A 17,607-nucleotide genomic window follows, 5' to 3' on the forward strand; every position below is an offset into this window, starting at 1 on the left:
GTCGGTGAAGTGAATGTGGGTGCCCGCTTTGTGCAAGAGGTCCCACCCCAACAGTGGGGCTGGGCAATGGGGATCACAAGGAAGGAGTGAGTCACTTGGTGGTGCCCAAGGTCTACCCGATGGTTGGTAGTCCAGTTGTAGCACTTAGTGCCCATGGCACCCTGCACCCAGTTGGCCTTGGAAGAAACAGACCCAGTCTGGTTTTTAAGAACTGAAAATTGGGCATCAATGTCTACCAGGAAGTTCACTGGTTTCCCCTCCACTTTTAAGGTTACTTAGGACTCTGGGAGGAGCTCAGAGTCCCATGTCCCTTAGTCATCTGTCTCCTGGGCCCACAGGACCTTCAGGTGCTGGTCACAGCTCCGTACTTTCGGGTTGATCAAAATCCCAAATGGGGTAGTTTAGGGGAATGCATCATCAATGAGTTTGGGCTGGTTTATGGGTCTGCCATCGATTCCAGGAACATTTTTCCTGGCTTCCAGGAGAATCCATTCCTTCTCCTCAGTGGTAAAGAGAACCTGCAAAAGCTGCTGACAATTGTCCCATGTGGGGTTATGAGTAAAAAGAAGAGAATCTAGTAAAGAGATTAGTTTTGGGGTTGATCAGAAAAGGAGGGGTTTTGCATTTTCCAATTATAAACATTACTGGAAGAAAATGGCCAATATTGATATACTCAGGGCCCACCCAGGACTGTGGGTCCAATGACCCTGACAGGGACAGCAGTGATGGATGTGAGTTCCTGAGGTTTGGGGGTGCCTTGTCTGCCCCGGCTACAAGTGCCATGAGCTGGCCCCCCACCTTCTGCCACATTCTTGGGCTCTATGTGAGAGTATAAGGGGGAATAAGGTGGTGGTGACGGTGGCAGGTCCAGGGGCTCAGGGGCTGCCTCTGGTAACACTAATGGGGCTGAGGTTTCTGGCTCAGAAGATATCCCAGTGTGCCTGCACCTCTTTTTGCTAACATCCTCTGGGAGGGTCAAGGCCTTAAGGACTCCCTTTGAAGGAGCATGGTGATCTGAGGGAAGAAAGGATTGGAGCCACAGCAGGGGTTCCAGGACTAGGTCTTGCCAGGTAAGAAAATAAGGAATCTGATTGGGGTGGCCGGGATCTAAAACCTGGGCCCGGACCTTGGAAATAACCTCTAAGTTGAGGGTCCCCTCCTTGGGCCATCCCAGACTAAATGTCGGCCACTCTGAAAAGCAGAGGGTAACAAGTTTACTCTTTTTGATGGACATGGAAAAGTTGTGGGCCCTCGCCTTAAAGACAGAGAAAAGGGTAGTCATGAGGGAGGACAGAGTGGACTCCCCCTGTCCCATAATGGCCTGTAGGATGAAAGGAGTAGTAGGCCATACACAAAGGTGGTGAACATGAAAGCAGATAGGGAAATACATGATGGACTGGACAACCAAGACAGACACAACAAATATGAATGTTGGGTTGGATGTGCTCCTCTACTCACCCCAAGGGGCAAGAGGTGAGTGGTCCCAAAAACATAGCAGTGTTCTGGGCTTCCCCTGGGGCCACATCCTCTTCCTCTAGTTCATCCACTGGGTTTTTGAATTCTAACTGGGGGCCTCTAACCACCCTGAATCCCAACTGGGGGGCCTCTAACCACCCTGAACTGGGGACTCGAACCCTGGGAAAGGGCCTTTAACTTCTACAGTGGGTACTCTAACCCCATAATTAAGTCAACTAAACCAACTGGCCAGAATACCCTGCTTAAGGGAGTCAAGCCCGACAGGTCCTTCCCATGCCTCATCTAAGGGAGAGGGAATCAGGGATCCTTAGGTGAAGGTAACCAAGATAGGTGTCAGTCTTTGTCCACATGCTTCCCAGCATTTCTGACCTATCCCCTCACAGGAAATAGGAACTGTGTAATTTCCTGGTCCACACTCAGAATTAGGTGGGTGGTTCTCTTGTCAATAGGCTGTCCCCATATAACCACCAGGGCTGGTGACCAGTGGTCAACCACTTAGCCATATGTCAATGACTCAGGAGACCTTATCCCCTCATTCTCACACAATATTCTCTGCACATTCATTCAACACCTCCAGAGGCTACTCACCAGACCCTACCATCCTCCACTGAGATGTGACATGTTCCCAATCCCGTCGTCTTGAGTTGGCTTGGCGACAGGGGTCCCCTCCCTCTGTTGGTCAGACTCTGTTTCCTTCTTGGAATCCTGGGTAAGACCCCATATGAAGTGCCTAGTAAATCTATCCCAAGGATGAAACAATGACCAACAATGTAACCCACAGGAGGGAGTTTATTAAACAAACTGAAGTTTGGGCTCAGCACTCTAAAAATGGCTGGAGCCCTGTTTCTGGGGCTTACAGGCTTTTTGGACACTGAAATGGTCAGGAAATTTTGTGGTAGGGGGAGTGCACAGGAACTCCTGGGGTGGGGGGAGTGAACATGAACTTGACAGGAACTCCTGGGGCTGGAGTGTTATCAGTTCCTGGCATATGTCAAGAGAGAGAGTAACAGGAACTTCTGGGGTTGGGGGTCGTTATGGGCTCCTGGCATATGTCAGGAGGGGAAATGACAGGAACTTCTGGGGTGAGGGGGGCAGGGAGGGGAAAGAATAGGTTTAGGAGCTGGTTCTTCACTACTATTCTGCTAAATCATAAATCTACATGAAAGGAAAGGAGATGTTTACTGCAGCACAAACAAGTCTGAAACACATGTTGACTGCCTGAGGAAATATTAGCTCAAAATAAATAGGCAAATCTCCAAATGTATTTACTACTAACAGGAAAATCAACTTTCTAATGTGAAGCCATTATAATTCAGTTCTAAAGAAACTGATGTGAAGAAAATGGAGGTTGCCTATATTTATGCCCTATGTTCTATTGGAGTAGACCATTATTAGATTATCTACCAGAGAAGCTATAGTAAGGGGGAAAGAGGTGGTGGAAGGACTCTGTTATACACATAATCCAGAGTGCAGATAGATAACAAAATAAATTTGTGACTAGTTTCCATAATTATAAAACTTTGATAAGTTATAGTTCCTTTCTATCTTCAAAGACATTAGAATACAGGAAGAGAAATAAAAATAGTTAGAGTAAATAATAATATACAAACATGGTTTTGAGAGTTATAAAATGCAACATAAAAAATATCTGAAGACAAAAGTCATAGGTACATAGATTTATATTCAGGAAATTCCTACGGGATCATGTAGCCTGTAGCAGTCCACCCCTAGCTATGGGCAAGGGAAACAGTTAGTATGTACAGAGTGTCTTAGAAGAGAGCATGCTCAGTCTTGAGTATGCTCAGTCTTGAGCATGGCTGGGAAAGCCTCTTACCCTTGACCCCAACTTCCCCCAGGTTAGGTGGGAAAACAGGTTTCTTTGTGTTCACCTGGCTAAGAGAATCCACACCTATACCTTGTCATTAACCAATGATAATAATCCCTATGTATTGTGTATATTTCATATCAAAGAGATTAAATATGGGGCACAGCAAGCTCCTCCTCTCTCTTCCTCACTTGGATCTCAGCTCTCACTGAAACCTGTCCTTGCTGGAGCTTGGCCTCTGGCCAAGCTCCATCTTTGATTCCTTTCCTGATCTACCTCTCCCACCTGGGACCTGGCCTTCGGCCAGGCACTCTCTTTTCTGTATCATATCTCTGACCTGTGTGGTATTAAATCTGGATCACTGGACGGGTATAAGCCTTCTGAGTAGTCCACTGATTGGAGTTTCTGCTGTGGCTCCTTGATAATTAATAAGGCCTGGATTTCTGACTCATTCCTGCCACCTCATATCTCTAATTTGACTCTGCCACCCCCCTTGTGGCATACAGAACTTCTATCCTTCCTCTATCTTCCTACTTTGAGGCTTCTTGCTGGATCGAGGAAGCTTCATAGCCCAACTAAATAATCTTGCTTTTGAAATGAGTAAAAAGAAGCACAGAAGGCAAGCAAGCTGGCCCAATTTGCATAGGTAATTAAGAATCAGAGCCAAAATTTGAATTCAAGTCTTCTGTCACTAATTCTAATACTTTCCTCCCCATTGTAACATAGTCTTTGATAAGTGGGGAAGAACGTACACAGTGATTTTGGGAGAAGTATTGGGTTGGGATTTTAAAGACAGATAAACTTTCAAAAGAGGAAGGTGTGAACTAAGATATTCTGGAAGTATATAGCATTTTGAGTAAAAATACAGAGGAGATGAGAAGAAACTACATTTCAGAGGAGAAAAAAGAAGTTCAAAGTGTCCAAGGACTGGGGCATGTTTGGGAGCTAAGAGGGTGGAATAAAGGATCCTACAATCCCTCAATCCTTCTATATACAAACAAAAAAGAAAATAAATTGCCTCAAGACAGTTACAAAAGGTTTCTCTCTCATCAGAGTGAGAAAACAGTATCCTAGGCAGCACGACATTGGTGTGAATCAGCAGATCTGAGACAAATCCAACATGCTGCTATTCCACCATAGGCCACAAAGCTTCAGAATGGAACAAGGTCAACTTGAGCTATTTGACACTGGTATAGAAATTATAAAAGGAAGGATTGGAGACCATCCCAGGCAAGGCCACTTATTGTGGACAGCAAACTCAGGGACAGCAGGCAACATAAATTCTCACTTGGCAGTAGAGTGCCAGAGATAGCAAAGTAGCAGATTTGAGGATCAGCCCAGCTGAAGCCACTCTCCAGGGATATTAAAGTCAGAGAGGGCAGGAACCAATGCAGTCTCACTTGGCAGCAGAGCATGTGAGGCAGTTAAGAAATAGAGTGCCTAGAGAAAGGAGCAATACCCACTGGGGCCCAAGCCACTTGTTAGAGTCAGGAAAGTTACAGAATGTGGACCAGCATATCCTACAAAATAAAGGGGGAAACTGGCAACACAGGATACTGAATCTAGCTGGATAAAACAGCTAAAAGCCTCCTCAGAGCAAGCCAGCAGGATTATCTCCTCAAAAGATACACAATAGGAAACAAAGCCAGCCAAACTTTTCCCAATTATCATAGAAGAGCACTTAAAATCTTGGAGTTGTTTGCCCTCTACTCCAGGAAGGGAAAAACTTCAACATATATATAAGACAACATAAAAAATAAACTAGAAAAATTAGGGGGAAAATACATATTTTTTTTTAATTCTAAGCTTGGAAAGTTACTTTTGTGAAAAGGAAGACTAAAATACAACCAGGAGAGGACAACAGTGCCAAAAAGGAAACATGTGAATCCTAAAAGAAAAGTTTTAAAATATGTAGGGCACTAAAAGAAACCTTGAAAGTACCTGAAACAAAGCTCAAAACCAAATAACAAAGGAAGTGACAGTAAAATATATAATTTTGGGAAAAAATTCACTGAGGAAACAACTACCTAAAAACAAAAGTAGGCCAAAAAGAAATGAAGTTACAAAAATGCATCCAATAAAATGATAGCCTAAGGAAGAAAATTGACCAAATTGAAATGAAAGGGGAGGGAGGGACACAGAAGAAAACAACTCTTTAAAGAGTAGATTTGGAAGAGTTTACAGTTGGAACCAAGATAACAGAGCAATCTAGAGCAGCTCTCTGCCAACATGAGAATCCTCTTCAATCAAGACTAAAATATCACCACAAAATGAATACAGGAGTGAAAAAACCAACAAGGAGACAGAGTAAAGCGGCTTTCAAGAAAAGAAAAACCCAAAAGGTAGGCAAAGAACATCTAGGGCACTGAAGTAGAAGGAGAGTAGAGCCAACAAGAAGCTGTAGCAAGGAGGGAAAAGCAATCCAAGAGCAAGACACACACACACACACACACACACACACACAGACACACACACACACACACAGACACACACACACACACACATGCACCTTGAAATTTAAAATCTGTGGAGAAGTCTGGAATTACAACCAAGGGAATTTTAGTCTGGACTTGAGATAAGGACTTGGTTCACATTTTGGGGTGGTTGATAGTACTAATTACTAAGTACTGATCCTTTGAACTAAAGTTCAGGCTGGAGTTCTAAGACAGGACAATCAAGAATACATATGATTGGATCAAATGCACAGCCCCTGGGCTGATCAAGATCAGAGTGAGATCAAAAGCTTATGCCTAAGCCTGAGGCAAACCTTTAAACTATAAGCATCTCAAGGGAAAATTGAAACTTCAGGGGTAGGGGAGTCTCTCAGCCCTCAGACCATCACATCATTTCCCCAAGCCTACCTATAATTAGATAGTAAAAAGGAGTAAACAACAACAAAAAAATATATAAATCTAAAGAATTTTTATGAAGTCAAATAACAAGGTACAGACACAGAAAAGGAGAGTCAAAGGAAAGGAAACACACACAAAGTCCAAAAGAAAAATATGGATAGGATACAGATTCTGGAAAAAACTAAAAATGAACTTCAAAAACAAATTAAGAGAAGCGGAAGAAAGGTGGAAAGAGAGATGAAAGTGATACAAAAAGAAATGGGCCAATTGAAAAAGGAGAACCAAAAACTGACAGAGGAAAATCAGGCATTAAAAAATCAGAATTAAACATTAAGAAACTAATGATTTCATGAGAAATTAATGAACAATAAAGTAGAATCAAAGGAATAAAAACAACCAGAGGAAAACATGAAATATCTTATTGATAAAATAACTGACCTAGAAAATAGATCTTGCAAAGACAATTTGAGAATCATTGGACAACCTGAAAACCATGATTAAGAAAGAGCCTTGGACATCATATTACAAGAAATTATCAAAGATAACTGCACAGAGATCTTGAAAGCAGAGATTAAAACTCAAATTGAAAAAAATTGCAGATTGCCTGTAGAAAGAAATCCTCAATTTACAACTTCTAGGAATATAATAACTAAGTTGAAGAGCCATCAATTCAAGGAAAAATATTTCAAACAGCCAGAAAGATACCATTCAAATACCATGGTGCTACAATCAGGATGACACAGGACCTAGCAGTTTCTACATTAAAGGATCAAAAGGCATGGAATAAGATATTCAGGAAGACAAAAGATTTTAGTTTACAACCCAGAGTCACCTATTGAGCAAAACTGAGTATATTGTTCCAGTGTCAAAATGAGCATTCCATGAGATATAAGTTTTCCAAGCATTACTTAGAAATAAGGCAGACCTAAACAAAAAATTTGAGGTCCAAACACAAGACACAAGAGAAGCCCAAAAAGGTAAATAAGAAAGAGAAAATTTAAGGGATTCAATAAGGTCAAAATGATTATGTCTACATGGAAAGAGGATATCTGTAATTCTCAAAAATTACTCTCAGTAGTAAAGAAGAGAGAAGGAATTTACTCAGAATGAGTGTGGAAAAGTAAGCTGATTATGATGATATGATATATATATGAAGATATAGGATGATATGTTGAACATGTAAATTTGAGGATAATTAATGATATGTATTTATGATATGATATGTAGTCATATTAATGATTTGTAAAAAAGAATCAGTCAAGCACTGAAAGAGAGGATAGTATTGAGAGAAAAGGGAGGGAGGAGATAGATTGGGATAAATTGTATAACAAAAAGAGGAGTGAAAAATCAATACAGAGAGGGGAGCATAGGATGGTGGCAGGGAGTGTTTAAACATTACTTTCATTGTAAGTGGCTGAGAAAGGATAAAACAAGTATACTCAGTAGGGCATCAATTTCTATCTTACCCTACTCAGTGGGGTATTGAGTTCTATCTTATGCCACATAGAATTAGAAGGAAGATATGACAAAGGAAGATGCAGGGGGGAAGTGGGAGGATGACAAAAAGCAAAATACTGATGATGAGGAGGAAAAGACATTAAGGGAATAGAGTAGGAATTAAAGGGGATAATCTGATGGGGGGAAATACACAGTTAACAATCATAATGCTAAATGTGAATGGATTGAACTCAACCATAAAATAGAAGTGGATAGCAAAGTGGATTAAAAAACAGAATCCTACTATATGTTGTTTACAAGAAACACACTTGAGGCAGGATTGAACACACAGATTCAAAGTAAAAGGCTGGATCAGAATTTAATATGCATCATCTAAAACAGTGGTTCTCAACCTTTCTAATGCCGTGACCCTGCAATACAGTTCCTCATGTTGCAGTGACCCCAAACCAAAAAATTATTTTGGTGGCTACTTCAAAACTGTAATTTTGCTACAGTTATGATTTGGAATGTAAATACCTGATATGCATTATGTAATCTCATTGCTATAAATTGAGAGGCTGAGAACCACTGGTCTAAAGCAAAAAAATAAAAGCAGGAGTAGTAATCATGATACCAGACAAAGCCAGAGCAGAAATTGATCTAATTAAAAGAGATAAGGAAGGAAATTACATTTTGCTAATAAACAATGAAGTAAAATCATTACTAAAATTATGCACCAAATGGTATAGCACATACTTTTCTAAAGGAAAAAAAATTAAAGGAGCTAAAGGAGGAAATAAATAGTAAGATCATACTAGTGAGGAATCTTCACCTTGCCATTTTACAACTAGCTAAACAGAACCAAAAAATAAATAAGGAAGAAGTAAGGGAAGTGAATGAAATAGAAGAAAAATTATCATTAATAGATATCTGTAGAAAAGTGAACAGGGATGAAAAAGAATATACCTTCTTCTCAGCATGGTACATATTCAAAGATTGACCATGTACTGGGGCATAGCAATATAGCAAACAAATCCAGAAAAGCAAAAATTATAAGTACAACTTTTCAGATAAGTATGCAATAAAAATTATACTTAGCAAGGGTCCATGGAAAGGCAAATTTAAAAATAATTAGAAACTAATTAATCTAATTTTTCAAAACTGGTGGGTCAAAATATAAATCATAGAAACAATTACAAACTTCATTAAAGATAATAACAATGAGGAGATGACATATCAAAACTTATGGGATAAAGTCAAAGCAATACTCAGGGGAAAATTTATATCTCTACATACCTAGAGTAACAAAATCAATAGGGAGGAGATCAATGAATTAGGCTTGCAACTTAAAAAATTAGAAAAAGAACAAATTAAAAATCCCCAGATAAAAATAAATTGGAAATATTATAAATTAAAGAAGAAATTAATAAAATTGAAAATAAAAGAACTCTTGGACTAATCAATAAGACTAAGAGCTGGTAAATGACCCCATCTCAGAAAAAAGAAATTGAACCACCATCAAAGAACTTCCAAAGAAAAAATACCCAGGAACAGATGGATTGACAAGTGAATTCTATCAAATATTTAAAGAAAAACTAATCCCAATTCTATACAAATTATTTGTCAAAATAATCAAAGACAGAGTTCTACCAAATTCCTTTTATGATATACATATGGTACTGATTCCAAAGCCAATCAGGCAAAAAAAAACACAGAGAAAGACAACTTCTGACCAATCAACTTAATCAACATAGATGCAAAAATCTTAAATAAAATACTAGGGAAAAGACTACAACTAGTTATCACAAGGATTATTCAATAGGACCAGGTAGGATATTTTTTTTTTTTGGCATTCAACTTAGCCCTTTTATTTATTTTTATTTTTTTAGATAATATTTTATTTGATCATTTCCATGCATTATTCATTAAAGACAAAGATCATTTTATTTTCCTCCCCCTCCTACCCCCATAGCTAATGCATGATTCCACTGGGTACCACATGTGTTCTTGATTCGAATCCATTGTCATGTTGTTAGTATTTGCATTAGAGTTTTCGTTTAGAGTCTCTCCTCTGTCATGTCCCCTCAACCGCTGTAGTTGGGCAGTTGCTTTTCCTTGGTGTTTCTACTCCCACAGTTTGTCCTCTGCTTATGAATAGTGTTTTTTCTCCTAGATCCCTGCAGATTGTTCAGGGACATTACACCGCTACTAATGGAGAAGTCCAATATGTTCGATTATACCACAGTATATTACTCTTTGTGTACAATGTTCTCCTGGTTCTGCTCCTCTCGCTCTGCATCACTTCCTGGAGGTCTTTCCAGACTCCATGGAATTCCTCCACTTTATTATTCCTTTTTGCACAATAATATTCCATCACCAACATATAACAAAATTTGTTCAGAGATTCCCCAATTGAAAGGCATCCCCTCATTTTCCAATTTTTGGCCACCACAAAGAGCGCAGCTATGAATACTTTTGTACAAGTCTTTTTGTCCATTATCTCTTTGGGGTACAAACCCAGCAGTGCATTGGCTGGTCAAAGGGTAGACATTCTTTTATTGTCCTTTGGGCATAGTTCCAAATTGCCCTCCAGAATGGTTGGATCAGTTCACAACTCCACCAGCAATGAATTAATGTCCCTACTTTGCCACATCCCCTCCAGCATTCATTACTTTCCTTTGCTGTCACATTAGCCAATCTGCTTGGTGTGAGGTGATACCTCAGAGTTGTTTTGATTTGCATCTCTCTGATTATAAGATATTTAGAACACTTCTTCATGTGCTTTTTAATAGTTTTGATTTCTTTATCTGAAAACTGCCTATCCATGTCCCTTGCCCATTTATCAATTGGAGAATGGCTTGGATTTTTGTACAATAGATTTAGCTCTTTATAAATTTAAGTAAATAAACCTTTGTCAGAGGTTTTTATGAAGATTTTTTCCCAATTTCTTGTTGTACTTATGATTTTAGTTATATTGGTTTTGTTTGTACAAAAGCTTTTGAATTTGATGTAGTTGAAATTATTTATTTTACATTTTGTGACTCTTTCTATGTCTTGCTTGGTTTTAAAGCCTTTCCCCTCCCAAAGATCTGACATGTATACTATTCTGTGTTTACCCAATTTACTTATGGTTTCCTTCTTTATGTTTAAGTCATTCACCCATTTTGAATTTATCTTGGTGTAGGGTGTGAGGTGTTGATAAATTCCTAATCTCTCCCACAGTGTCTTCCAATTTTCTCAGCAGTTTTTATCGAATAGTGGATTTTTGTCCCAAAAGCTGGGTTCTTTGGGTTTATCGTATACTGTCTTGCTGAGGAGGCTTGCCCCCAGTCTATGCCACTGATCCTCCTTTCTGTCTCTTAGCCAGTACCAAATTGTTTTGATTTTGTTTATTTCCCTGGATATCCTTGATCTTTTGTTATTTCAAATGAACTTTGTTATAGTTTTTTCTAAATCAGTAAAGAAATATTTTGGGAGTTCCATGGGTATGGAACTAAATAGATAATTAAGTTTGGGTAGGATGGTCATTTTTATTATATTGGCTCATCCTATCCATGAGCAGTTAATGTTTTTTTCCAATTGCTCAAGTCTAGTGTTAGTTGTGTGGAGAGCCTTTTGTAGTTGTGTTCATATAGTTCCTGTGTTTGTCTCGGGAGATAGATTCCTAGGTATTTTATTTCATCTAAGGTGATTTTGAATGGGATTTCGATTTCTAGTTTTTGCTGCTGAGATGTGTTGGAGATATATAGAAATGCTGATGACTTATGTGGGTTTATTTTGTATCCTGCAACTTTGCTAAAGATGTTGATTATTTCAATTAGCTTTTTGGTTGAATTTCTAGGATTCTTTAAGTAGACCATCATGTCATCTGCAAAGAGTGATAACTTGGTCTCCTCCTTGCCTATTTTGATGCCTTCAATTTCTTTTTCTTCTCTAATTGCTACTGCTAGTGTTTCTAGTACAATGTCAAATAGTAGAGGTGATAATGGGCATCCTTGTTTCACTCTTGATCTTATTGCGAATGCATCTAGTTTATCCCCATTGCAGATGATATTAACTGATGGTTTTAGATATGTACTGTTTATTATTATTAGGAACGACCCTTCTATATCTATGCTTTCTAGTGTTTTTAATAGGAATGGGTGTTGTATTTTATCAAAGGCTTTTTCTGCGTCTATTGAGATAATCATGTGATTCTTGTTGGTTTCCTTGTTGATGTGATCAATTATGTGGTTTTCCTAATACTGAACTAGCCCTTCATCCTTGGTATAAATCCTACTTGATCATGGTGGATGACCCTTCTGATCACTTGCTGGAGTCTTTTTTGCTAGTATTCTATTTAAGATTTTTGCATCTATATTCATTAGGGAGATTGGTCAATAGTTTCTTTCTCTGTTTTTGACCTGCCCAGTTTTGGAATCAGTACCATGTTTGTGCCATAAAAGGAGTGTGGTAGAACTCCCTCTTTGCTTATTATGTCAAATAGTTTGTATAGTATTGGGATTAACTGTTCTCTGAATGTTTGATAGGATTCACTGGTGAATCCATCAGGCCCTGGGGATTTTTTCTTAGGAAGTTCTTTGATGGCCTGTTGGATTTCATTTTCTGATATGGGATTATTTAAGAATTCTATTTCTTCTTCAGTTAGTCTAGGCAGTTTGTATTTTTGTATATATTCATCCATATCACCTAAATTGGTGTATTTATTGCCATATAATTGGGCAAAGTAATTTTTAATGATTGCCTTAATTTCCTCTTCATTGGAGGTGATGTCCCCCTTTTCATCTTTGATGCTGTTAATTTGCTTTTCTTCTTTCCTTTTTTAAATTAGATTGACCAGTACTTTGTCTATTTTGTTTGTTTTTTTCAAAGTCCCAGCTTCTTGTCTTATTTATTAAATCAATAGTTCTATCACTTTCGATTTTATTAATTTCTCCCTTAATTTTTAGGATTTCTAGTTTGGTTTTCTGCTGGGGGTTTTAATTTGATCGCTTTTCAGTTTTTTTATTTGCATTTCCAATTGATTGATCTCTGCTCTCCCTAGTTTGTTAATATATGCACTCAGAGATATGAATTTACCTCTGATTAGCACTTTGGCTGTATCCCAAAGGGTTTGAAAGGATGTCTCGCCATTGTCATTTTCTTCGGTGAAATTATTAATGGTTTCTATGATTTCTTCTCTAACTAAATGATTTTGGAGTATCATATTGTTTAATTTCCAATTAGTTTTTGATTTGGTTTTCCATTTACCATTACTGATCATTATTTTTATTTCCTTGTGATCTGAAAAGGCTGCCTTTATTATTTCTGCTTTTCTGCATTTGTGTGCCATGTTTCTGTGACCTAATGTATGGTCAATCTTTGTGAATGTGCCATGTGGTGCTGAGAAGAAGGTGTATTCCTTTTTATCCCTATTTATTTTTCTCCATATATCTATTAATTCTAATTTTTCTAAGATTTCATTCACTTCTTTTACCTCTTTCTTATTTATTTTTTGATTTGATTTATCTAAATTTAATAATGTTTGATTTAAGTCTCCCACTAATATGGTTTTACTGTCTATTTCTTCCTTCAATTCTCCTAGTTTCTCCATTAAAAATTTGGTTGCTATATTTCTTGGTGCATATATCTTGATTAGTGCTATTTCCTCATTATCTAAAGTCCCTTTTTACAAAATATAATTACCTTCCCTATCCCTTTTGATCAGGTCTATTTTTCCTTTGGCTTTATCAGATATCATGATTACCACTCCTGCCTTCTTTCTGTCAGTTGAGGCCCAGAAGGTCTTACTCCATCCTTTAATTCTGACCTTGTGGGTGTCTACCCTCCGCATGTGTGTTTCTTGAAGACAACATATGGTAGGGTTTTGGATTCTAATCCATTCTGCTATTAGTCTATGTTTTATGAGTGAGTTCATCCCATTCACATTCAAAGTTATGACTGTCACTGGTGGACTCCCTGGCATTTTGATATCCTTTCCTAATTCAAACCTTTCTTCTTCAGCCCTACCTTTTAGTCCATTGATTTTTTAAAATCAGTCCCCCTTGTCCCCTCCCTTGATATGTTTCCCTTTCTAATCCCTCCCTTTTTGTTCCCTCCCCCTCCCCCTCTTCTTCCTTCCCCTTTTGTTTTCCCTCCCCCCCTACCCATCTTGGTTTTCCCTTCTCCCTACCCTTGTTGGGTAAGATAGAATTCAAGATCCCAATGGATCTGCATCTTCTTCCCTCTCAGAGGTGATTTCCCTGAGAGTAAGGTTTAAGTAAAAACTCTCTTCCTCTCCTTCTTATAGGAGTTTTCTTCCCCTCCCCTTCCTGTGTGAATCTTTGTGTGAGAAAGCTCATTCTATTTTGTCTTTCTTTTCCCCCTATTTACACATTACATTTTCCCCACATGTTAGTATACATAGATTGATATAAATGTAGTCATTATACAAGAGAGTTGGGGTAAAAGGAAAAGATAACATTTTTCTCCTTTTCCCTTTCCTTCATATTTACCTTTTCAGGTATTCCATGCTCTTTGTTTTTCCACAGATCTCTGGTCTTTTCTTTGCAAAAACTTGGAAATCTTCTATTTTGTTGAATGCCCATACTTTCCCTTGGAAGTATATAGTCAGTTTTGCTGGATAGCTGATTCTTGGTTATTGGCCCAGCTCTCTTGCTTTCTGAAAATCATGTTTCTTGCCTTACGATCATTCAGAGTGGAACTTGCAAGGTCTTGTGTGACCCTGATTGGCATTCCTTTATATCTAAATTGCCTTTCTGGCTTCTTGTAGGATTTTTTCTTTTGTTTGAAAGCTTTGGAATTTGGCAATTACATTCCTGGGAATTGTCTTTTGGGGATTTAGTGTAGAGGGTGTTCTGTGAGCTCTGTCAGTGGCTGTATTGCCCCCTTGTTCTCGAATCTCTGGGAAATTTTCTTTGTATTACCATGTCGAGTTTGCTGTTTATTTCTGGCTTTTCTGGAAGTCCAATTATCCTTAAATTATCTCTTCTTCCTCTATTTTCCAAGTCTGTCACCTTGTCAGTGAGATATTTTATGTTCTCTTCTAATTTCTTGGTATTTTGGCTTTGCTTTATTAATTCTTGCTGTTTTACACGATCGTTGTCTTCCAGCTGCCTGATTCTGGCCTTTAAAGCCTGGTTTTCCTTTTCAGTTTCATCACACCGGTTTTGTAGATTTGTGAATTTCTTTTGAATTATTTCCCACTTTTCTTCCCAGAAGGCTTCCATCTTTTTGATCCTTTCTGATTCAAAATTTTCATGGGTTTGTGGAGAGTTTCCATTTCCTTTGGAAGGTTTTGGAGCATTTGCTTGTGTTTCCTCTTCTATCTCCTCTGTATTTTGTATTTTTGCTCCATAAAATGTGTCCAAAGTATCCCCCTTCTTCTTGTTTTTCTTGGAATTTTGGGTCTTTTGTACTTCTGTGGAGTTTGCCATCTATCTGAGTGGGGAGGACTAGCTTTTCTTATCTCTGTGTGGTGTTCAGAGGTTTTAGCCCTAGGCAGATTGTCCTTTCTATTCAGTTGTTGTTCTGTCTTCCCAGGGAAGCCAGGAATTGTTGGTGTTTCTGTTTTACTGCCCTCCTCTGTTCCCTCCCAATGCTTCTCTGTTGCCTTATTTCCACAATCTGAGCCTGGCTCGGCCCTTTCCTTGGGGTGTTAGTTTCTTTGCCTTAGCTGGCCAGGAGAGCCAGCACTCTGAGGTGGGAGGGGCTGCAGCTTCCTGGAGCTTGGAGGGCTCCTGATAAGATTAACTATCTCTGGGTTGAACTGAGTATGCTTTGAGGCAGGGACATTGAGACTGGGATGGAAGGATCCAGCCATGGGGCTGCAGGCTCCTCTGTCTCTTTCTGTTTCCCTGCTATCTGGGTGCCCCCATGACTGGGTCAGGTTGTTTTCAGGATGTGGCCTTCAGAATAGCCGGCTTCCGAGGCCTTTGTGCCAGCCCTGAGGGTTACTGTTTTTTCAGAGGACCCTGCTCTCTGAGGGGGGAGGGGCCATGGCTTCCTGGAGCTCTGAGGGCTGGTGATATGATTAACCTCAGACTGAGTATGCCCTGAGGCAGGGACCTTTGGTGAGACTCAAATGGAAGGATCTGATCAGGGGGCTACAGGCTCCTCCTGTCTCTATCTATTTCCCTGCTGTCTGGGTGCCCCCTCAACTGGGTCAGGTTGCTTTCATGAAGAGGCCTTCAGGATAGCAGGCCCTGAGGCTCTGAGGTTTCCTCTACTGCCTCGGACTCAGAGCTCTGGGTGGGGGGATGTGTCCTGGGACCTTCCTTCTGCCTACCCCTTAGGTCTGAGTGATCTCGTGTTCTGGCTTTTGGGGGGGCCATACCTTTTGATCCAGGTCCAGGTCCAGGAGGAGGATTCCCGGGATCTATGCTGTTGTTTGTTTTGAATTTCGGTGCCTTAGGAGCATATAGTTTGAGTTTGGTAGGGAAGGGTTTCCAGAGATCTGAACTTTAGCTTTCTCTAAGCCACCATCTTGACTGGAAGACCCAGGTAGGATTGATATGCAAAGATGGTTTAGTATTAGGAAAACCATCCACATAATTGACCATATCAATAATCAGACTAACAGAAATGGCATTGTTATCTCAATAGATGCAGGAAAAAGCCTTTGACAAAATACAACACCCATTCCTACAGAAAACAATAGAGTATAGGAATAGAAGGGCCATTCTTTACAATAATAAACAGTATATATTTAAAACCATCAGCAAGTGCCATCTGCAATGGGGACAAGTTAGAAGCCTTCCTAATAAGATCAGGAGTGAAACAAGGATGTCCATTATCACCATTAGTATTTAAAATTGTAATAGAAATCCTAGCAGTAGCAATTAGAGAAGAAAAAGAAATTGAAGGCATTAAATTAGTCAGTGAGGAAACTAAACTATCACTCTTTGCAGATGATATGATGTTATGCTTAAAGAGTCTTTGAAAATCAACCAGTGGAAATAATTAACAACATTAGCAGACCTATAAGATACAAGTTAAAACCACATAAATCATCAGCATTTCTATATATTTCCAACAAATTTCAACAGCAGGGTGTTAGATAGAGTATTACCATTTAAAATCACTCTAGGGAATATAATATATTTTGTTATTTATCTATCAAGACAAACACAAGAAGTATACAAAACACTTTTAACAGAATTAAAATTAGATCTAAATAATTAGAAAAACATTAATTGCTCATGGGTAGGTCAAGCTAATATAATAAAAATGACAATCTTACCCAAATTAATCTACTCATTCAGTGTCACACCTATCAAACTACAAAAAAATCTTTTTTCTAGAATTAGAAACCTATGGAATTAGAAAAAAATATTACAGTTCATCTTGAAGAACAAAATATTGAGCTTATCAAGTTAAATGATGAAAAAAATGTGAAAGATGGGGGTTTAACTGTACCAGATCTTAAATTATGCTATAAAGTCGTGGTCAGTAAAACAATGTGGTATTGGCTAACAGACAGAAATGTTCATCAATGGAATACAGTAGGGATAAATTACCTCAGCATGCTAGTAGTAGTCTCTCGGTGATGGAGAATGACAATTGTCTTTGTGCGTTTTCATCTACGGTGCACCCTAGTATGGCTTTGAAGTCCAAAGACTGAGGCGCAGAGTTTGTGGCACATGGGGTATGGGATGACAGTTGTTATGGGAGGTGTGGATATGGCCTGGTGTCGGCGTTCACGAGCAGCGGCAAGACGTCGACGACGTCTTTCATCTTCAAAGGTGGCGGCATGGTTAATGTGGGTTCGCCAGCTGCTTCTGTCAGAGGCAGCAAGTTCTAGTTGCTTTGGTGTAATGCCAGCCCACTTCAAGTTGGACTTTAGCTGATCCTTGAATCTTTTCTTTGGTCAGTCTTGTTTCCTGAGTCCAGCTGACAGTTCACCATAGAATACCTGTCTTGGTATGCTATGGGTCCATGCGGATGATGTGTCTAGACCATCGTAGCTGGGTTTTGAGGACCATGACTTCGATGCTGGTGGAGTTGGCTCTGTCGAGG

The sequence above is a fragment of the Monodelphis domestica genome, chromosome 2, assembly GCF_027887165.1.
Source record: "Monodelphis domestica isolate mMonDom1 chromosome 2, mMonDom1.pri, whole genome shotgun sequence".
Taxonomy (NCBI): Eukaryota; Metazoa; Chordata; class Mammalia; order Didelphimorphia; family Didelphidae; genus Monodelphis; species Monodelphis domestica.